Source organism: Furipterus horrens, unplaced genomic scaffold (genome assembly GCF_987537825.1).
Source record: "Furipterus horrens unplaced genomic scaffold, mFurHor1.1.pri manual_scaffold_13, whole genome shotgun sequence".
Classification (NCBI taxonomy): Eukaryota; Metazoa; Chordata; class Mammalia; order Chiroptera; family Furipteridae; genus Furipterus; species Furipterus horrens.
The window spans coordinates 42034562-42058603 of record NW_028327183.1 but is presented as its reverse complement, the minus strand read 5'-3'; positions in this window follow the sequence as shown (position 1 = coordinate 42058603).

Below are 24042 nucleotides of genomic sequence, written 5' to 3'. Positions count from 1 at the left end.
TTTTGCCTTTTTGGGTCACCTGTCAAAACTCAGGCTTCCATTTCTAGAGCTCAGGCATTTAAAAGTTGTTCTTATATGCCCCCCATCCCACCCCTCCAGGCATGTCTTCTCCAATCTAAGCAACCCAGTTTCTTCTACCACTCCTCATGTGGCACAGTTCTTGGAAATTTACCTCAGAAAATCTTAGAAAGATATTTTCTATGATAGTTTAAAGAAGCCACTCTCTCTTGCTGTGATTCTTTCTTGAAATCCACAGGGACTCTGGGATTCTACAGGGACATCTACCAGGAGGAAGGACAGCAGCCACTTACCGTCGTCGTCGTCGTCGTCGTCGGCAGCCGTCCGTCTCGAGAGACGATGGCGTAGCTTCTTGAGAGTCTATCTGCACCGCCGAGAATGGCTGTGCAGTCCGACTCGGGAGTGACAATCCCTGCCACACTTGTTACAGGTGAAGGCAGATGGCTGTTGTTGCTGCTGCTGACACTGCTTCCGCCTCGATCTTTTCTGGGCCGCCTCCTCGTTGCGCGCAGCCTCCGCGCGTGACGTACCTTGCCTGACCGCGAGCCTCCAGGCTAGGCGGTCGTCTGCTTGAACTTCCCATGTGTTGAGATTGATGGAGCATTATGTCATGTCCTTTTTGCAGATGTCTTTGAACCGCAGTTTTGGGCGCCCTGTCATCCTCTTGCCTTCTGCTAGCTCGCCGTAGAGGAGGTCTTTGGGGATACGGCCTGCATCCATTCTTTTGACATGGCCGAGCCACCTGAGGCGTCTCTCACTAAGAACTGCATGCAAACTGCTCATATTGGCTCGCTTCAGCACCTCGGTGTTGGGGACCTTATCTTGCCAGGCGACATGCAGGACGCGTCGCAGGCACCTCATGTGGAAGCTGTTGAGTTTCCTTTCGTGCCTTGCGTAGGTGGTCCACGTCTCGCTGCCATAGAGGAGAGTGCTGAGTACGCAGGCTTGGTAGATGCGCAGTCTGGTTTTCTCAGTGAGGCTGGAATTGTTCCACGCTCGCCGGTTCAGTCTGGCCATAACTGTGGCTGCCCTGGCGATTCTCCGGTTGACCTCCAAGTCGACTGACAGAGAGCTCGAGATGGTGGACCCGAGGTAAGTGAAGTCGTTGACAACCTCCAGGGTGTATCCGTCGATGGTGATGCATGGGGGAGTCCCCGTGCCTTGAGCCATAACATTCGTCTTCGTCAGGCTGATGGCTAGTCCGAACTCCTTGCATGCGTGGGAAAGGCAAGTGACTAGCTGCTGGAGTCCCTCTTCGGAGTGTGATGTCAAAGCTGCGTCGTCGGCGAAGAGCATCTCACGGATGAGCACCTCTTTGACTTTGGTCTTGGCTCGTAGACGGGCCAGGTTGTAGAGCTTGCCATCGGATCTGGTGTGAATGAAGACACCCTCGCTGCAGTCCTTAAAGGCGTATTGGAGGAGCATGGAGAAGAAGATTCCGAACAGCGTAGGCGCGAGGACGCAGCCCTGCTTTACTCCGCTGCTGACTGGGAAGGCCTCAGAGGTTGCGCCGTTGTAGGACACCGTGCTGTGCATGTTGTCGTGAAAGGACATGACCACAGCAAGCAGATGTGGTGGGCAGCCAATCTTCCGTAGCAAGCTGAAGAGTCCGCTTCGACTGACCAGATCAAACGCCTTTGTGAGGTCAATAAAGGCGAGGTAGAGTGGTTTATGCTGCTCGTGACACTTCTCCTGCAGCTGGCGTAGGGAGAAGATCATGTCCACTGTTGAACGGCCAGCTCTGAAGCCACACTGGGACTCTGGGTAGACGCGGGAAGCAAGGGTCTGCAGGCGGGCAAGAGCGACCCGGGCGAATACTTTGCCGACGACGCTGAGGAGAGAGATGCCCCGGTAGTTGTTGCAGTCGCTGCGGTCTCCTTTGTTCTTGTACATGGTGATAATGTTGGCGTCTCTCATATCCTGGGGGATGTAACCCTCCTTCCAGCAGAGACAGAGTAGATGGTGGAGCGGCTGTAGCAGGACTGGTTTCCCGCTCTTTAGGATTTCTGGAGGGATTCCGTCGCTTCCTGGTGCTTTCCCGCAAGCGAGGCGGTCGATGGCTTTGCCGAGCTCTGCCGCAGTAGGTGGGGTGTCTAGCTCCTCCATGACTGGTAGGTCTGGGATGGCGTTAAGAGCAGTGTCTGTTACGGTGTTCCTCGTCGCGTACAGCTCGAGGTAGTGCTCGGTCCACCGCCGCATTTGCTGTTCCTGGTCAGTGATGACCTCACCTGTCTTGGACTTAAGGGGGGCGATCTTGGAGGGGATTGGGCCTGTTGCCTTCTTGATACCCTCATACATTCCTCGTGCATTGCCTATATCGGCGGCTTCCTGAATGCTTCTGCACAGGTTTAGCCAATAGGTGTTGGCACAGTGGCGGGCGGTCTTCTGGACTTTGTTCCTGGCAGCCCGTAGAGCTTGAAGTGTACTGGGAGTGGGCGTGACCTTGTAAGCCAGTAGGGCCTTCCTCTTAGCCTCGATCACGGGTTCCATTTCTTCCCAGTGAGCCTCGTACCAGTCAGCGTTCTTCCGCTCTTTCTTCCCGTAAGCAATAATGGCGGAGTTGTATATGGCGTCGCGGAGACGTGGCCAATTGGATTCGATAATGTCATCTGCCGCCACTCCCTCGCCGAGTGCATCTTCCATCTTGTTGATGAATTGCTGGGTCTTAACTGGGTTGCTGGCACAACTGGTGTTGATGCGTGGGCGACCCCTTACCACCCTGTTACAAAGGTTGTTGATGATAGGAGTTCAGACCTGCCTATTCAGATCCAGACAGGCCTTCAATTAGAATGATTCTTGTCTAGTAAGAGTAATGATTAACATCTATTGACTCCTTACAAGGTCCTATGCCCATTGCTAAGCACTCTCGTGTGATACTTAATTTTAAATTCACAGTAACCCCATCAGGCAGGCACTGTCGCTCCATGTGCAAACACTAGATGCTTCTGTTGTTTCTCTGTGGCAGGGGTCTGCAAACTATGCACTGTGGAGGAAACCTGGCCTACCGATTGTTTTGCAAATAAAGTTTTTTTGACAACAGTTCCCTGCATTCCTTTACAGATCGCCTCTGGGTGCTTTTCCTAGACAGCAGCAGAGCCGAGTTGTGAGAGAGACCGTAAGGCCCACAAAGCTGAAAATATTTTTTGTGTGGTCCTTTACAGGAAAAGTTGGCTGACCTTTGCTCTGTATGTTTTCTTTTTGGCCTCATTTCGTTATTTATTTATTTATTTTTTACTTTTCCTTTATTGTCGTAGTAAAATGTTAATTGTTAGGATTGTCTAGGTGTCTAAGTACTTTCCTCTACTAGTCCTGGTTTAGTAGTGTTCTGAAAAGACTTGGGCTGGGTGATACGTAAGGGTTTGGACAGGTGAAGGTCAGTAGATACTTACAAACTGGACTGGATTCTTCTTCATATGGATTCTTCCATTAACCATTCATTTTGTGTGAGGAATTTTCCCTTGTCCGGCCTCTGGTTTTTTTCCCATCTCCAAATAGATTAAGATCTGTAGGCTCTGTCTGATTTAGTTACACATCTTTTTTTTACACACTCAGTTGCATTCCTCATTCTGATGCTGTCCAGAGCCTTACTTACCATCAAGAACATTAGTGTCCAGATCTGTAAGAAACTGCACCTGCTGAAAACAGTGCTGCTGTTTATAACATAGAGCTGGTGGATCCTTAGAACCCTCTCTCCCCAAATCATGCAATTTTAGTATAGAAAATCATTCTGAGATAATTTACTCTGACACATTCATTAAAAAAAAATTGTTTTTGTAAAGATAATTGTAAATGTACATACAGTTGCAAGATATAAAATACACAGAGATTCTGTGCACCCTTTCCACACTTTCCCCTGTTGGTAATAACTTGCAAAACTATAGCACAGTATCACAATCAAGAAATTTTCCTTGATACAGTCAAGATAGCGAACGTTTCCATCACCACAAGGATCCTTCATTTTGTCTTTTAAATAGTCACATCCATTTTCTTTCTACCTGCATCCCTTCTTTAATTCCTGGCAACCACTAATCTGCTCTCTATTTCTCAAGAACATCATACTAATTTAATTATACAGTATGTGAAGTTTGGGATTGCCTTTTTAAAAAAATTCAGCATAATTCTCTGGAGATTGATCCAGGTTGCTGTGTATATGAATAGTTCATTACTTTTTCTTGTTGAATAGTATTTTATAGTATTACATGATGCCATGATTTATTTAATCATTCACGCACTGAAGTTGTTTCTGATATTTGGCTGTGGTAAATAAAGCTACTAAACATATTTGTATACAGCTTTTTGTATACATATAAGTTTTCATTTTTCTGGGATAAATATTCAGGAGAGCAATAACTGGGTTGTATGGTAGTTACATATTTAATTCTTTGTTTACCTACCAAAATGTGTTTTAGAATGGCTGTGCCATTTTATGTTTCCATTAGCAATGTATGAGTAATCCAGGTTCTCCACGTCCTCACCAGCATTTGCTGTTGGCACTATTTTTTATTTTAACCTTCTGATAGGTATGTAGTGATATCTCATTCTGGTTTTAGTTTGCATTTCCCTAGTAGGTAATGACTTTGAACATCTTTTAGTGTGCTTATTTGCTATCTATGTCTTCATGTTTTTTGTCAGTTATCTAATTGAATTTTTTTAAACTCAGTTTTGAGTGTTTTTTATATATTCTATATACGAGTACTTTGTTGGGTATGCGGCTTGCAGATATTTTCTCCCAGGCAGTAACTCCTTTTTACAAGCTTCTTCACAGACCAAAATTTTAAGTTTTTGTGAAATCCAACTTATCATTTTTTTCCTTTCATGGATAGTGATTTTGATGTCAAGAGCTCTTTGCTTAGTTCTAGGTTTCAAGATTTCCCCCCACTTCTTTTCTTAAAGTTTTATGTTTCACATTTAAGTGTGCAGTTTATTGTAAATTAATTTTTGTGTATAAGGTGTGAAACTTAGTTTGAGGGTTTTCTTTTCTTTTCTTTTTTTTGCCAATGGACATCCAGTTGCTTCAGCATCATTTGTTGAAGAAGCTATTTTTTAAATTGAATTATTTTTGCACATTTGTCAAAAATCTGCTGGGCATGTTTATGTAGATCTATTTTTTGGGGTCTAGTCTGTTAAGTTAATCTATGTGCCAATTTACCCAGTCTTGATTAAGGTCTCTATAATTATATAATAATTTGAAATCAAGTAGACTGGTTGCTCCCACTTTATCTTATTTTTCAAAAGTATGTTAGCTGTTATAGTTCATTTACTTTTCCATATAAATTTTATAATACTTTATATATATATCTATAAAAAGTCTTACTGAGATTTTGATAGAAATTATATTAAATTCATATATCAAATTGGAAAGAAATAAAATCTCTGCTATGTTGAATTTTCTAAACCATGACCATGGCACATCTCTCCACACATTTAGATCTTCTTTGATTTCTTTCAACAGCATTTTGTAGTTTTCAACATGTAACATGTTTTGTTAGATTTGCACCTAAGTATTTCATTTATTTAAGTGATTGTAAATGACTTGTATTTTTAATTTGGTATTGACATGTTCATTACTAAAATATATACATGCAATTGATCTTTGTATGTTTATCTTTTATCTTGTGACCATGATGAACTCACTTATAATTTTTAAAAGTATTTTTTGTAGGTTCTTTGGGATTTTCTATATAGAAATTGTATCATACACAAAGAGAAAGTTTTGTTTCTGTGTGCTGTTTCTTCCCTTTTCATGTCTTGCTGCAACTTTAGTGCTATATTGAATGAGCAACGAGAATGGACATTCTTGTTTTATTCCTGATCTTAAGGGAAAATTTAGTCTTTCATCATTAAATATAATATTACCTGTAGGTTTTTAAAGATGCTCTATATCAAGTTGTAGTTTCCTTGCATTCCTATTTCTCTGAGAGCTTTTATCATGAAGGGGTGTGAAATTTAGTCAAGTATTGTTTCTGCATCAATTTATATAATGATGTAATTTTTTCCTTCTTTAGTCTGGTGGATTTCATTGATTTCTGAATGCTGAAGTAGCCTCATATTCCCAGAATAAATCCTGTTTGGTAATGGTGCATAATTCTCTTGACATATTGCTGAATTCTTTTTGCTAAAATTCCATTGAGGACTTTTGCTTCTGTATTCCTGAGGGATAGAGATCTACAGTTTCCTCCCTCCTCTTTCCCTCCCTCCCTCTCTTTCTTTCTTTCTTTCTTCTTTTCCTCCTCCTCCTCCCCCTCCCCCTCCCCTCCCCCTCCCCTCCCCCCTCCCCCTCCCCCTCCTCCTCTCCCTCCCCCTCCTCCTCCTCCTCCTCTTCTTTTTCTTCTTCTCCTTCTCCTTCTTCTTCTTCTCCTCCTTCTTCTTCTTTTTTGTACTGTCTGTGTAGTTTGTTATCAGGGCAACACTAGCTTCATAAAATGAATTGGGAAATGTTCCACCCTATTCTGTTTTCTTGAAGTGATTGTGAAAAATTGATCATTCAATTACCACAGATTTCCATTTTTTTTAAAAGAATTTTAAAAGTATGAATTGATTTTTTAAATTGTTATAAGGTTATTTGAATTACTTAATTCATTTAGAATGAATGGTGTAAGGTTGTGCCTTTCCAGGAATTGGTTCATTTAATCTAAGTTGTCAGATTCATAGTATTTTCTCTTGTTTTTGGTATCTTTATTCCTGATATTAATAATTTGTATATTCTCTCTCTTTTCTCTCTCAGCCTTGCTAGAGTTTTGTCAATTTTATAGATCCTTTCAAAGAATGAGCTCTATTGTTTTTCTGTTTACAATTTTATTTATTTCTATTCTTTATTATTTTCTTTGTTCCACTTGTTTTGAACTTTTTTGCCCTTCTTTTTCTAGGTTGTTGAGGTAGGAATTCCCTCTTTTATAATAAAAGTTTCCCTTTCAGCATTGCTTAAGCTGCATTCCAAAATTTTTGATATGTTGTGCTTTCATTTTCATTCAGTTCAGGTATTTTAAAATTTTTCCTTGTTTTGGGCGCATGAATAATTTAGAAGTGTGTTGTTTAGTTTTCAAAAGTTTGGACATTTTCTTTTTATATTTATGTTAATAATTTTCAGTTTTATTCCATTGTGGTTGGAGGACAACATGTAGGACTTTAATTCTTTTAAATTAGTTCATATTTGTTTTATGGCTCAGAATATGGTCTACCTTGGGGTATGTTCTATGAACAATTAAAAAGAATGTGTATTCTGCTGTATTGAGTGGAGTGTTCTATAAATATCAATTTGAACCTGTTAGTTGACTATGTTTTTGAGTTTTTAAATATCTTTGTTAATTTTCTGTTTAGTTTTTCAGTGAATTATTGAGAGAGGGGTATTAAAGTCTTCAACTACGGTTGTGGATTTATCTATTTTTTCTCCCAGTTCTATTAGTTTTTGTTTTACATATTTTTCAGCTTCATTGTTTGATGTATATACATTTAGGATTTCCCTGTTTTCTTGGTTGTTTGAATCTTCTATCATTATATCATGTTCCTCTATGTTTCTGGTAATTTACTTTGTTCTGATGTCTATCTAGCTGATATTGATATGGCCATTCTGCCTTCTTTTGACTAATAATGTTTGCCTGATACATTTTTTTCCATTTTAAATCTCAACCTGCCTAATAGAAAATATAGCCAATAATATTGTTTTTTTTTTTATGTGTTTTTTTTTTAATCTTTTTTTTTTTAATTTTTTTTTTATTTTGGTTTTTCAATTACAGTTGTCCCCTTTTCCCCCAATTTCTCTCCCCCACCCAACCCACCCCCTCTCCCGCAATCATATCCCTCCCCGTTGTCCATGTCCATGAGTCTTTTATACGGGTTCTTTGACTAAACCCTTCCCTTACTTATCCCCCTTCTCTCCCTCTCCCCTCCCCCCTATTGACTGCTATTCTGCTCTTTGTTCTATTTAGTTCCTTTGTTTGTGTTGTTCTTTAGTTTCCTGTATTAGGTGATATCATATGGTATTTTTCTTTCTTTGCCTGGCTTATTTCACTAAGCATAATTCTCTCTAGTTCCATCCATGTTGTTGCAAATGGCAGGAGTTCCTTCTTTCTTTCTGCTGCATAGTATTCCATTGTGTAAATGTACCACAGTTTTTTGATCCACTCATCTACAGATGGGCACCTAGGTTGTTTCCAGCACTTAGCTATTGTAAACAGTGCTGCAATGAACATAGGAGTGCATAAGTTCTTTTGAATTGGTGTTTCAAGATTCTTCGGGTATAATCCTAGTAGTGGAGTCGCTGGTTCAAAAGGCAGTTCCATTTTTAATCTTTTGAGGTAATTCCATACTGTTCTCCATAGTGGCTGCACCAGTCTGCATTCCCACCAACAGTGCAGTAGGGTTCCCGTTTCTCCACATCCTCACCAGCACTTGTTGCTTGTTTATTTGTTGATGATGGCCATTCTGACTGGTGTAAGGTGGTATCTCATTGTGGTTTTTATTTGCATCTCCCTGATGGCTAATGATGTTGAGCATTTTTTCATGTGTCTATGGACCTTCTGTATGTCCTCTTCGGAGAAGTGTTTGTTCAGGTCCTTTGCCCATTTTTTAATTGGGTTGTTTGTTTTCTTGATGTTGAGTCGTATCAGCTCTTTATATATTTTGGAAATCAGTCCCCTGTCTGTGATGTCATTGGCAAATATGTTTTCCCATATGGTTGGTTTCCTTTTCATTTTGCTGATGTTTTCTTTTGCTGAGCAGAAACTCTTCAGTTTGATGTAATCCCATTTATTTATTTTTTCCTTTATTTCTCTTGCTTTAGGAGATGTATCCGTGAAGAGATTGTTACGTGAGATATCTGATATTTTCTTGCCTATGTTTTCCTCTAGGACTTTTATGGTGTCACGGCTTACATTTAAGTCTTTGATCCATCTTGAGTTTATTCTCGTGTGTGGTGTAAGTTGGTGGTCTAGTTTCATTTTTTTGCAGGTCCCTATCCAGTTCTCCCAGCACCATTTGTTAAAGAGGCTCTTCTCACTCCATTTTATGTTCCTTCCTCCTTTATCAAAGATTAGTTGACCATAGAGGCCTAGGTTTATTTCTGGACTCTCTATTCTGTTCCACTGATCTATATGTCTGTTCTTATGCCAGTACCATACTGTTTTGATTACAATGGCTTTGTAGTATTGTTTGATATCTGGTGTTGTGATTCCTCCTGCTGTGTTCTTCTGTCTCAAGATTGCTTTTGCTATTCGGGGTCTTTTTTGGTTCCATATGAATTTATGGAGTATTTGTTCTAGGTCTGTGAAATATGTCATTGGTATTTTAATAGGGATTGCATTGAATCTGTACATTGCTTTGGGTAGTATGGCCATTTTGACGATGTTGATTCTTCCCATCCAAGAACATGGTATTTGCTTCCATTTATTTGTTTCTTCCTTAATTTCTTTCTTCAATGTTATGTAATTTTCAGAGTACAGGTCTTTTATCTCTTTGGTTAAGTTTACTCCTAGGTACTTTATTTTTCTTGTTGCTATAGTAAATGGTATTTTCTTTTTTGTCTCTGTCTCTGCTATTTTATTGTTGGTGTACAGAAATGCCTTAGATTTCTGTATATTTATTTTGTACCCTGCGATTTTGCCAAATTCACTTATTATATTGAATAGTCTTTTAGTGGAGTTTATAGGATTTTCTAGGTATACTATCATATTATCTGCATATAATGAAAGTTTCACTTCCTCTTTCCCAATTTGGATGCATTTTATTTCTTTTTCTTGTCTGATTGCTGTGGCTAGGACTTCCAACACTATGTTGAAAAGGAGTGGAGAGAGTGGACAACCTTGTCTCGTTCCTGAGTTCAGGGGGAATGCTTTCAGTTTTTGTCCATTGAGTATGATGTTGGCCTCAGGCTTCTCATATATAGCCTTAATTATGTTAAGATATGCTCCCTTTATTCCCATTTTGCTGAGTGTTTTCATCATAAATGGGTGTTGTACTTTATCAAATGCTTTTTCTGCATCTATTGATATGATCATGTGATTTTTGTCTTTCATTCTGTTTAGGTGATGTATTATATTTATTGATTTGCGAATATTAAACCATCCTTGCATCCCTGGAATGAAGCCCACTTGATCATGATGTATGATCTTTTTGATGTATTGCTGGATCCTGTTTGCCAATATTTTATTGAGGATTTTAGCATCGATGTTCATCAGTGATATTGGCCTGTAGTTTTCTTTCTTTGTTGTGTCTTGACCTGGTTTGGGGATTAGTAGCCAATAATATTGTAATGACTATATCTGCTGCCATTTGATTAATGGAAATTTCAGGGGAGATGCTTTGTAAAGTATATTATTGTCTAACCATTATTCTATACACTTGAAATAATATTGAGTATAAACTGTTATTGAAAAAATATTTTAAATTTCAACTTGCCTATATTGTTACATTAAAATGTTTTTGTAGATTATATATATAGTTGGGTCATGTTTTTTAATCCGCTTAGATGGTCTCTGTCTTTAAATTGTTGTATTTAGACCATTTAAAATTAGTGTAATGATTGATATGTGAGAAAATATCTCTGCCATTTTATTTTTTTGTTTTGTTTCCCCTGTTTTTGTTTGTTTCTCTGTTTTCTTTTTCATGTTTTCTTGTGGGTTACTTAAAGAATTTTTAGAAGTCCATTTTGATTTATGGATACTGTTTATGAGTGTGTTTCTTTGTATTGCTTTTTTAGTGGGTAAGTACTACACTGTATATACATAATTTGCCACACTTTACTAGTGTTTTTTCTTTATCAGATCAAGTAAAGACTATTAACTTTTTTATCCTTTACCCACCCTTGTTTATAATTTTCTTACGTATTCTACATACATTTAGAACTATACCAGCGTTACAATTTTTGCTTCAATCATCAAATATAATTTAGAAGACTCAAGAGAAAAAAAGTCTATTTACTCTTACTTCTGTTTATCATTATTTCTTTCATTTATCTCTTTCTTCCTGATATTCTGAGTTTTCTTCATTTGTTTATTTTCTCTTTTGAAACTATTTTATTTGTTATTTTTTAGGGTTGGTGTTTTGGCAACATGTTCTCTTAATTTTTTTTTTAAATCTGAGATATCTTAATTTCCCCTTCATTCTTGAAGAATATTTTCACTGGACATAAGATTCTACATTGACAGATCTTTTCTTTTAGCTCCTGAAATGTGTTGTGCTACTTTATTCCGGCCTTTATGTTTTCTGATAAAAAATCTGCAATCATTCCAGTTGTTTTTCCCTTTATTGGTAGGTATTACTATTTTTTTGGCTGTCGTGAAGACTTTTATCTTTGCCTTTAGTTTTTACGAGTTTGATTATTATACACGTATTTATTTCTGTGAATTTCTTTAGGTTTATTTTGCTTAGGGTATGCTCAAGTTCTTGAATTTGCAGGTGTATGTCTTTGGTCAAAATTTGGACATTTTAGCTATTGAGTACTTTTTAAGTCATGCCCTCTTTTTATTTTCCTTACAGGATTCCAATGACATGATCTTTTCTTATAGTTTCTTAGGCTCTATTCAACATTTTTTGACTATTTTCTCTCTGTCACTTAGATTGGGCAATTTTCATTGTTCTGGCTTTTATTTCACTGACTCTTTCTTGTCTCTCTATTCTACTGTTCAGTTCATCAATTGAGTTTTAAAACAATAATTCTGATTACTCCATTTTAAAATTTCTATTTGTTTCCACTTTATATTTCCTATTTCTTTGTTGAAATATTTCGTATTTTATTTTTTAAAATGTGATTTGTTAGAGCATTTTTATGATGGATGCTTTCAAATCCTTATCAGATAATTTTTCCATCTCTCTTATTTTTGTGTTGGCATCTATTGATTATGTCTTTTCATTCAGTTTAATATCTTCTTGGACTTGGTGAAACTATTTAAAAGTTAAAATCTGGACACTTTAGTTATTATGTAATTAGGTATTATTATAAGACTCTGTATTTTATTAGTTAGCCTCTGTCAACAATACTCCAATAGAGTAAGAGTAGGGTACCACCTCTTACTGTCCGTTGGTGATGAAAGTCCAGGTTGACCACTCAACCTCCATTGACACTTGAGGAATAAGAGGCTCTTCATTATTGCTGGTTGAGTGGGGAGTTCCATCTTTCCACTATATCTCAATCATACCTCTCTGACTTGGAGGATTGGGAGTGCCTCACTACTCCTGACATGGCCTCCACTGATGCCTTGGGATGGGGTAGTAAAAAGTCTTGAGTCTCTGTGAGGCTTCTTCTAACAACACCTTAGCATGGGGGGGTGAAGGAAGCTTTGTTACTGCTGGTTGAGAGTGTAGAGCAGGGTCCACATGGTTTTTACTGACACCACAGGGGGAAGGGTGCTTATTGCTACTTGGTGGAGGTAAAAGCCCCAGAACCCTACTCAGACCTCTCTGATATCATCCCTGCAGTAGATTGAGGTGCCTCTTTACAATATGATGAGAAAAGCAGTCTGTACTCCCCGCTTGTCAGTATAGCTGAGGTGGAGCCACAAATTATTTTTTTCTTGGTGACCTTTGAACCCTTTCTTGTTCATTTGGCTACAGATCAGGCTGTGTGTGTGTGTGTATCTGTGTTTTGTCTGCTCCTGTTTTCAGGTTTGCCAGTTTATGTTACTCCAAGCCATAGATGAGACAAAACAAACAACAAACAACCCCCCCCAAAAGCCCCACAAACACTTCCACCAAACCAGGGAACTCACTACTGTGTCATTAGTTCCTTAGTACCTAAGCTCCCTAGCCAATCTATTTTTTCTTCATCATTCAGAGTCTTGATTTTTTTCTATATAATATCTAGGTGTTCTCATTGAATTTATTGGGAAGCACAGAAAAAAATAAATTTACTCCATGTTTCTAGAAGTGAAAGTCTTATTTACTTTTAAAAATAGTATTACTTCCTGGCTGTATTTTAAAATATATTCTATTGTATAAGTTTTTGAAAGCATAAAATAGTATCAGGAAATAAATATCACACTATTTTTGCTAATATCTGGTGTATTTTCTGCTCCCTTCTTTTTCTATAAGTTTCCTTTTACATTATTGGACTCAAACTAAAAATGTTTTTATTTACTTAATGAATTATAAACATTTACCTATATCATTAGAATTTTATTGCAGACTTCAATTTGATGATGAAATGACATTCCATTTTGGGGTGGTGTCGTATTTACCTGATCATTCTCCTAATACCAGACAGTTAATTTCTTTTCGGCGCATATTCACATACCCCTGTGTATAAAAACACCTGTAGGATTTTACCTTTTCATTTCATATTATTTTCTTAAGAGATATTCCTAGAAATAATAATTGTATTACTGCAGTAAAAATTATAAACCCCTTTAAGACTCTTAAAAAATCTGCTGAATTCCTTTCAAGAAAGTTTGTGCTTTATGGAAGGATTCTACCAACATTGTACAAGAATGAATGCCCTTGTAACTCAGATCAGCTTTCAGTACTTATCAAAGATCTTGGCCAATTTAAGTAACAACGACATTATGCTTTAAGTTTTTCCTCTAACCTTATTCAAGATCAAATTTTTGTGTAATTCAATTTGTTGGGGGCCTATTATTGTTAAGTTCTTATGCTGGATGCTAAAATGCCAAGGTTACTATAAGGATGAAAATGGTATGTTCTTTTCAACCAGGAACTCAAAGTCTAGAAACAGAATTGGTTAATAAAATTATACTGAAAACTTGCCATACATTAGGTATTGTATAAGTGCTTTATAGGCAATGTATTATTAAATTGTTACATCAACCCTATGAGGCAGTCATCGTTATAATACTTTTTTTAACAGAAGAAATATTAGTTGTCCAAAGGGTGAGTCTTCTTCACTACATCGATCAGCAGTTCCTGAATGCCAGTGCATAAAAGAATCAGCTGGGATACTGATCTGGAAATGCCTTGTTACTCTGGCCATATCTTCAGAAATTTGGAGTGGTGGCCCCTAAAATGCTTATGTGATTCTGATGTATGTGGTTGGTAGTCTAACATTTAGGCATATTGATATAGATATTTAGTTATGGCTTGCAAATAGGGACTATATAATCACTGAGCAAGGAACTTTTTTCTCTCAATAGACAGAGAACCCAGTTGAGGGTACAGCTGCTTTAACAGTTTCCAGTACCTAATTTATCAATAGATAGAAAATCCCAGTTCTCTACACTTCTATTTATTTAGCAATGAAGTGGTTTCCTCCTAAGAGAAAAAGTGATTGCTGTAAAGGTAAATACATGGCAGTCACACTCAGGAAGAGGTACTACTCAGTTATCACCTCCGGACCACACTTGCATATCTTCAGTCTCTCTTGACATGTTCCCCAACAGACACCTTCAGGTCACTCCATCTTTTCTGTCTTTGACAATAACCAGACTATATTCACTGAACAAATGTAATGAGTCTCTGCAGTGTGGATGCTATGGAAATAGGTAAAGCTGGGTTCTTGACTTCAAGGAGCTAACATATTCAAGGAAGCAAATATTTTATTTGACTAACTCAAATACCTATAAATTCCACATAGAAGGCAAACTGATCTAGGGAAATGAGCTTCCTTCCTTCCTTCCTTCCTTCCTTCCTTCCTTCCTTCCTTCCTTCTTTATTTATTGAGCACTTATTATGTATGAGTGCCTGTGCTAGGTATTAGGTATACAAAGTAAAGTCATGGAGCTCAATACCTGGTAGAGAATAGAGTTCAATGGGCTAATGCTATGACAGCGGTACATGAAAGGTGTTGTGAGAACGGCCAATTCCTGGATGATTTCAGTAAATAGTGCCAATAGGAAAGAAGTGAGATGGATGCATAGGGATTTACCAAGACCTTCATAAGGCAAAGGGCATTCTAAATCAGGGAGACACAACGTACAAAGGTACTGAGATGTAAAGGAACAAAGCACATTCCATTCGGAGAACTGAAATGTAGGTCGGCAAAGCTGGTGCACAAGGTGTCTGCATGTATGTAATGGAGTGGGACCGGGAAAACAGAGTTGAGGCTGAAAAGATAGTGTGGGGAAGATGAGTAAAATTTGTCTTGCCATTCTGAAGGGATTTAAGAGTTTTATGTATGTGACCAACAATCCTGGTTTGCCTGGACTTTCTGGGCATTAGCTCTGACAACCCACATCTTAAGAAACCCCTCAGTCCTGGACAGACCAGGATGGTTGGCCACTCTATAAGAAACTGAAATTGAATGTCCTTTTATAAAGGTAACTTTATAGCAGTGTGGACAACATCGTAAACAGAGATGGGACTGGAAGCAGTGGCTCTTGCAGTGATTTTAGAGAGAATACAGGTTAAACTAAGCAGGTAATAGTATCAGGGATGTATTAGAGGAGACCAATTTGAGAAATATCAAGGAGACACACTCAATAGATCTTAAACTAATTAGATGTTGAGAGAGGAGAAGGAGAATAGTAAAGGGAATTTTTATATTTTTGTGTCATATTACTGGATGTGTAGTGGTGTTGGTGATACAGAGAGAGAGAGAGAGAGAGAGAGAGAGAGAGAGAGAGAGAAGGGTGTGGATAGATGAGATTAATTCTGACTGAGGAGGCTTCATAGAGAAAGTTTAATTAAATAGTGCTCTTAAAAATTGTTAGGGCAGCATTTGCAAAGCAAACACAAAAGCAAAAGCAAGTAAATAAAAAACCTGCTGAATAAAGGCATACTGGTGGGTTAGATAGAATATTTCTGGGAATAATGAGTAGTGTTAGGACATACTCATTTTAGGCACAATTTTGCCAGATAATGACTGATTAGATTGAAGGAAATAAGAAAAGAGAAAGATATTGCAGGATAAGGCAAGTCTGTCCAACTGGGCTCCATGATGGCCCTGCGGATTTTCAGCTGTGTGGTTCTTACAGGAATGTCAAACTCTTGATCCCTCCAGATTTAAGCAATCTTGCCTTTTTACCTGATCTGCACTATGCAATGTCGTCACAATATGGGTGTCATTAAATGAAAAAAATTGGATGCACTGTGCTAAGAAAATCCCTTTTATTTGGTTTACTGTCAAACTTAAATTGACATAAAATTACGTAAAAATTTTTAGAATACAAAATAAAACAAAAATTAAGTCTTTTTACTCATAGGCTTTATTTTGTTTGGTTTTATTGAGATATAATTGACATCTAACACCGTGCAAACATAAGGAGAAATGATGAAGTTCTTTATTAAAAATAAAAAAATTTAGATTTTAAAAACATTTCCCAGAGTATAAATGTTGCTACAAAAAATGAAAATAAAAACAGCTGGCGATTAGGTTATTTGTTGTTTTTGTGTGGCATCTGAAATCAGTGGAGCGTGTAGCTATTAGCATGTGGACTCTTACAAGAATGACTGGCCCTTCCATAAGTCATTCTCATGAAATAAGAAAAGAGCTCTGTTAAAAGAATCAGCCAAAGTACAATAATAAGCATATAAATCATATAAGAGTGTGTGACACTTTTATTGTGAAATGTACGGTATTGTTGTATATATTGATATTATATATTATACATATAGAAAGAGTTGTAGTGGATATTAGTGGATCCATTGGTGAAATCTGAATATGATTTGGCTATTAGCTGAGATAAAAACTCACTGACCTGGAAAATGAAAGCCAATGAATGAAAAAGCAGATTATAAAATAGCATTTATTGCTTGGTTTCATTTCAGTGAAAAAAATAAAAACATATTCAGCAAGTTGTTGATTGTGCTGATCTCTGGGATGTGGGAATGTAAAGTTTTGATTTGTATTTTAATGTTTTAATCTGTAAAATGTTTAATATATTACTTCTGTAATAATAAATAATAAAAAACCCTTGAGGTGATGTCATAACTGTTTGGCCCAGCACTTCATGTCTTGAATTACCCTGTTTGGGTGTGGCATCCCAGATATTTGAAAAGTGTAGAAATTCTAGTCTTCCTTATGGCCCACTATGCTCCCAATTTTCTATTCTTAGTTAAGTCACCATTTCCCTATCACCTATTCTAATTTCACTATCTGCCACTTCTGTTCATTTGCTTGAAATTCTCTAGCAGATTAGAGGACTCCTTTTCTATCTGTCAAAGCCAGAATCACGCATGTTGGCTTGATTTTGTCATCTTACAGAATATGAGAAGCCTTCCCCAAGGCCATGTTCAAGTCTAAATACTAGTTATGGAAATGAATCAAGTCGTCTTTTCACACTGGGAGATTCTAATGCTCAGTTGGAAAATATGGCATAGTGGCCAGGGAGTTGCACAATGCCATGTTAGCAATCATTCTTGAGGTTGGGCATGGGACTTCCTCAATGTGGCATTCTCAGTTCTTCCACAGGGGCTGTCCAATAATTCTCAAACAGGTGTTCCGCAGATTATGTCAATACCCATTTGCACAAATGATGCATTAGAGACCCCTGTTATTTTTTCTTAAGGGAATGTTGAAACTTGAGTGAAGGCTATTTGGACATGGCCTTTGAAGTGGAGCAGGCATCTTCATGGAAGGGGTTTATGACCTTAGATGTGCACCCATGAAAGGACTGTAGGCTATCACATAGGTGATATTTGGGAGGTTTCTATTGTTACAAGAACTATGGGCATCAAAATTTAGAGGGACTCAAGAGATAATATACTTCAATCCTCTCGATTGCAGATGGAGAAACTGAGGCTCAGAGAGGTGAAAGAGATTGTTTAATAGGACCAGAGTTCAGACTAGGACCCAGGATTCCTTATTTCTGAACAGTGCTTGCAAATTTGTGGGCTATGACTAGGTAAATCTTAGGGTTATTGCTATTGGTCCAAGGACTTATATGCCCAACAAGCATTGATATAGCTCCCATAAGCAGAAGTAGTAGTATATCATTTGATAATATATGGCATTTTTGAATTATGTAAATGTGCAAAAATATATTTAAACTATTTGATAATAAATCAAAACCCTTATTATCATTGCCTAAGTTGAACATAGAACTCTGCTAGCATTCCAGAATTTTTCCTGGGGTCCTCCCTAACTACAACTCATCTCTGTTGCCCTCCTCCAACCCAGTGGTAACCTCCTCCCAACTTGATGTTTATGATTATCATTTTTGCCTTTAAAAGAGTATTTTTTAAAAATTTGTATTTGCATCTAATAACAATATTTTTGAAGTATATATAATTATAATCATCATTGATTATATTATTTGGTTTTGTTTCTCCTGCTTATATTTGTGTAATGTGTTTATATTATTGCATAAAATTACAATTATTTTTATATTTATTGTGTCAGAATATATTAATGTAAGACTATACTTTTTTTAAAAAGTCAATTTCATTGTTGCTGGTCTTTTAGATTGTTTCCAGCTTTGACTTTTTCTTTTCTGCATCTCTTGGTGTACATGTACACACATTTCTGTAGAGAAGATATAAACAAAATTCCTGGATCACACAGTAAGCATTCATTTAGCCTAATTATATAATGCAAAACTGCTTGCTAAAGTGGTTTTAGCAACTTATCTGTTACCAACAATATTGAGAAAGGGCTCCTTATTCTAAAAAGACATGGAACTATTGTTCTATGGCATGCTTTTCTTCTACTTCCATTATATGAAAAAGATTCCAGGCCTTCTCAAAATAACTTTTATCTACTCAGGCCCTTGCTTAGATGTAAACTTGTAATGGAACATCAATATATTTACATTGATTTTATGTTGCTTTCACAGATACAATGGTGTTCTGGTGGAAAGAAAAGCGTTTATTTGTGGATATGCATGTGTTTAGTGGGAGTGTGCTCTAGCCCAATGACTGGCATGTCTTGTAATTATTAAGAGGTTCTGTCTGAAAATGGTAAAGGCCTGCCTAGGAGGTAGAGTTTGCTTCATTGGAAGTGTGAGAGTTTCATGCTGTAAAAGACATGCAGGACCAGATCATCTTTGTTCCTTCCTTCCCTCAGAGTCTATGATAGCATCCTCCTTCCTCTAAAATCCTATGGTAAATGACAAATCCTGTGGTAAAGGAATAAAGACAGATAATACTTGGGGATACAATTTATTGCCAAAATAATTCTCCATTGATCAAAGAGTGGAAGTATGACTTTGGAAGTAGATCATTGCTTTTCCTATGCTTTCTGTCTAAGTGTTCCTATTTGAGAGTATCTGTTTTTTTTTCTCTACAAAATGATGTTTGACTGGGTGTTTGTTAAGTTCTACCAGATGCGAAGAGTCTATAATAGTCATTGTTTGCCCTCTCTGTTTACCAGTCTAACAATATTCTGATCTTCCTTAGATTGGAATTCCTATAATGTAATCTGAGATATTTGTTCACTCAAAAAACACGTGTTGGCCTACTATGTCCCAGGAACTGTTCTAGAACAGAATTCAGCAATAAACAAGGCAGATCTAAGCTCTGCTCTTGTGAAACTTACATTCTAGTAACAGTTCCTGAAAAAATAAATAAGAAAAATATCAGGCAGAGATAATGGCTTGTAGAGAATTAAAATAGCAGGATGTGCTACAGAGTAACTGGGTAGCTACTTTATACTGTGTGGTCAGGGAAGCTGATCTGAATAAGGAGGGGCCAGACACACCAGGGTCTCACTGAGGGTTTATCAGTCAGCTTTTAGTCTAATTGCCCTCATAATGACAGCTTATATTTGAATAACACTTTCACCATTGTTATCCCATTTCATTGTCATAACAATTTTGTGAGGTAGGCATTAGTATTCTTATTTTTCAAGTGGGATAGTGATTTCCACATGATAAAATTATTGTTATTAAAAAAAAAAAACTTTCTTGTTTTATTTTTTCCAACACCATTTATCTGCCTATACCTTCGTCCACCTCCACCTACTCCTGCAAACACCACACTGTTGTCTGTGTTCATGAATTTCTTCTCTTTTTTCTTCCTTGATCAATCTCTCCACCCCTCACCCTTCTACCCCAGATCTGTCAGCCTGCTCTCTAACTATAAGTCTGTCTCTATTTTGGTTGTTCTTTCACTTTGTTTGTTAGAGTCCATGTATAAATGAAACATATGGTACTTGTCTTTCTCTGACTGGCTTATTTCACTTAGCATAATGTTCTCCAGGTCTATCCATGCTGTTGCAAAAGAACAATGTGTTCTTCTTATTTTAATGCCTGAGTAATATGTCTTTGTGTAAATGTACCATAGCTGTTTTAGCCACTCATCTACTGATGAAACTATTAAGTGTCAGAATCAGGTCTTGAATCCAAGTGTTTCATCTTTAAATGTGGCCTTTTCTCTTGCTCTGATCTGTCTCAGGGTTTTAGTCTGAGAGTAAGGTCCCAGGCAGGATGGTAGTCTCAGATACTGACCTGTCTGTGCTCTGACTATCTCACATTTCTCAGATTGCTAGGTCAGAAGATTAAATGTTGCCTGTAGAAACCACCATCTGGTTGCTGGGTGGAGTCCCTCTGGCGCAGATCCTCTTACTCTGCAGTTTGGATCTTGTGGAAACTTGTCGAAGGGAAGCTTGAGAACTTGTCTGGGCAGTAAATTCATTATTAGTTCAAATGTACGCAATCAACGAGAGTTCAAGTACTGTTCCCCATGACACCTGCCAGATGACAATATTAGAAAGCTGAAGAGGGAGTGTCTTCTTGAGAGGTAGCCCTCTTGGGCAGAAGGAGTTAAGTGAGAAGAATCTGGCTCTGTTACCTACCAGCTGGGTGACTCGTGGTACATTCCTTAAGTTCTTTGAACCTCACCTCTTATTTCTCACCCATGGCTGATATTACCTTCCTTATAGGATTGCGAGGATTAAAGCAGAATATGGAAAAATATACATTTAGGGTGAGTGGGACATAAAAAGAAGTAATTATTCACATGAACTCTGTGTTTTCATGAGCTTTAGCCAAGTGGACAATTACCCATGGGGCAAGGTGTAACCCTGCCTGCCATGGAGGGGTGGGTAGAACAGGTTGCTTTTCTGCCAGCAAACCTCTGTGGGAACCTCCTGGGCTAAAAAAAGGAAACACTGATTTGTTAAAGGACACTAATGTCCCAAGCACGTATGTTCATCTTGCTTCCATAACCAGACTGCTGCCTAGTCAGAGTGGCCAGAGGCAGGTCCCTCAGCTCTGGACTTCTCCAGAGGACACCAGCTTTAGGGAAGCCATGAGAGGCCCACCTGCTGGTTGTAGAGGGAGGAAATGGAGGTGCTGTTTTTAAGGGCTGAGCAAACTCCTTTGGCCAATGGCTAGCTGGAGAAGAGTATGTGTTCTAGAATCCCAAAGTGGCACCCACAGTTGCATTATCTGGCCGTATGTGACCGGGTTCATTGTAACACAATGGTACATTGACCTGTAATACTTTAAACTGATCTTTTGTCCTTAAACACACTCCATGTTTTCAGATTTTGCACCTTTGCACAAGGCTAGTTCATTTGGCGTGCCCTCTCTCCTACACTCCTTTTGCAATATTGAAATTCTAACAACTCTTTTCAAGTTCATCTCAGGTCCTGAAAAGTTTTTTCTCATCATCTCGGTAGGATATCTTCATCATTTAAATCTAATAACATTTCCCCCCTGAAAACATATGACACAATGTTTTCTGCTCTGAATTATATTTTTCAATTTATCATCTTTCCTGTCAGACCCTTGAGGGTGGGAAATTTATCTCCAGCAGTCCTACCTTACCCGGGGCCTTAATACAGGAGGCAATTTGAATTGAACTGAAGCAAAGACACCGTGAAGACTTTATGCCAGGGATGCAGCATATAAGGATTTTTATAAAGAGTTTCTTTGTTCTGGACCAGACATTTGACACAGATGTCATTTCACTGTTTTCTGTAGCAATTGCATGAGGTAATGCTGTCGCAAGAGAATGGGACTCAATGGCCAGAGAGGTGGAATTCCAAAGCTAGGAATGAGAGGGAAGTGGAATTCCAAAGCCAGGAATTAAATTGAGTTAAATGACACTGTAGCAGTCTGCCATGGGACCGAGAATGGTGTCCAGGTCACTCAACTCCTAAGGATCCCCTCAAGGCTCACTCTTGCCACCACTCAACAGATGTCAACATTGCTCATGGAAAATGGGACAGAGCTGTTAAGTAGTCATCACTGGAGAACTTTTAAAAAATAATGTCTCTTGTAAAGCACCTTATAAGACTGGGAAATTAGCGCAGCTCACAGACATCTTTTGGTCTAGAGAAGGAGCCTGGGCAGCAGATGTCCAAATTAGTTTGTTCCTTCCAGCCCAGACTCTTGGTTAATCTCTGTTGAAGATAAGAGTTGTGAGACAGATTATAAGGAAGAAGAAAAAGCACTTGCTCAAGGAACCTAGCCTTACAGATTAATTTGAGTGTGGTGCAAATGATGAAACTAGTTAACATTTCCAGATGACCAGCAGAGAGCTGTTTTTGGGAGTTGCTTATATTTCCTTACTCCCCTTCCCCAGTGGACTGATTAAATTTTTAGAGTGCCCAAGAAAAGGACATAGTTAAGCTTGTTGAGCTAGGAAGAAGGAGAGTAAAGGCTTATTAATTTTCCTTCCTTCCTTCCTTCCTTCCTTCCTTCCTTCCTTCCTTCCTTCCTTCTCTCTTTCCTCTAGTAGAGTTGCTCATTTATTTATTCACTCATTCAGCAAATACTTACCAAGTGTCAAGTATATACAGATAATGTACTAGGTGATGGCCAAACAGCATTGGAGGAAACAATCTTGACTGGATCCTAAACTAATGGAACATAAAATCTTGTTTGTGGGGGACAGAAAAGAGGAACAGTTAGAAAAGTAAGGAAAAAAATACTAATTGTAAATTGTGCAAATACTTAAAAAGTGTTTGTAAGGAGTGTATGAATCAAGTGCTTAAAATTAAAATATAGGAATGAAACCTGTCTGAGAAAGAAACATTTAAAGGACACTTAAAAAGATGAGACGTAGGCAGCCATGGGGAGACCCTGAGGCAGGAAAGGGTTCCAGGAGTTCAGGGAATGTCTTCATGGCTGGGGCAGAGTGAAATAGAGTGGCTGAGCTTGGGGAGGGAGGCAGGTGCAGACCACGTGGGCAATCTTCTTTCTTTCTTAGCACTTCAGTACCCTCAGCTGCAAAATGAGTTGCTGTGACCACTACTGATCTTATTGGTCATTGGCATTACGTGTAAATCTTTTTTTTTACTACAGGTTTCCATATCAAAATGTTATACTTCTTGTCTGGACGATGAGGATAGCATCCTTGGCACTTGAACCTAGAAACCTACTTAGGCTAGGTGGGGGAAACTCAAATGCCCACAGCAAGCTTATCAACCATGGCATTATTTTGAACCAGATAATTTTTTGTTGTAGAGGTTGAGGAGCATCTGTCTTCTGCATTGTAGGATATTTAGCAGTAGTATTATTGATCTCTATCCATCAGATGTTAATGGCACCTGAAACCCAGTTGAGAGTGACCAAAAATGTCTCCAGCCATTTCCAAATGTCCCCTTGGGGGCAAAAATCACCCTTGGTTGCAAAACACTGGCCTATGTATAGGATGAGGCAGTAACTCCAATGAGCAGGCCTGGGATGAGCTAAGCAATGGAATCTGACATATGGCTTCAGTGTTTGGAGAAAAAAAAAAAGTGTGGCAAAGGCCATGGGAAAAGGGAGAACCCTAGCTCATTTCTTACTTGCTCTGGTTGATTCTATCTTTCTTGTTTTCCTAAGACTTCAGTGCTCACAATGAAATTGTCCATATCGTTGGTTCATGACATATTGTCGTTATTTATCCATGCTGTGTGGCACTCATCTAGTTAATTAGCCATCTAGAACAATGTAATGATCCAACAACCCCAAACAAAAGCTAGGACTTTGACAACAACCTACATTTGACAATGTGGCCCCTCGCTTCCCTGTCTAGCCCCACTACAGGTAAGCATCATCTTGTTTCATGCATTTATTATTCCCTTGCTTTTCTTTCTATGGAGCTTCCTTTTACCTAAGAGTATCCTAAAAATATATTTTAAATTTTAGTTGTTTTTAGCCTTATTAAAAGGTTATCATGTTGATGGAATCTTTCTCACTGACTCGTCTCACTTGCTACTTATTATATTACTGAGAGTCGTCCATGCTGTTGGGTGTTGCTGGAGCTGATTTG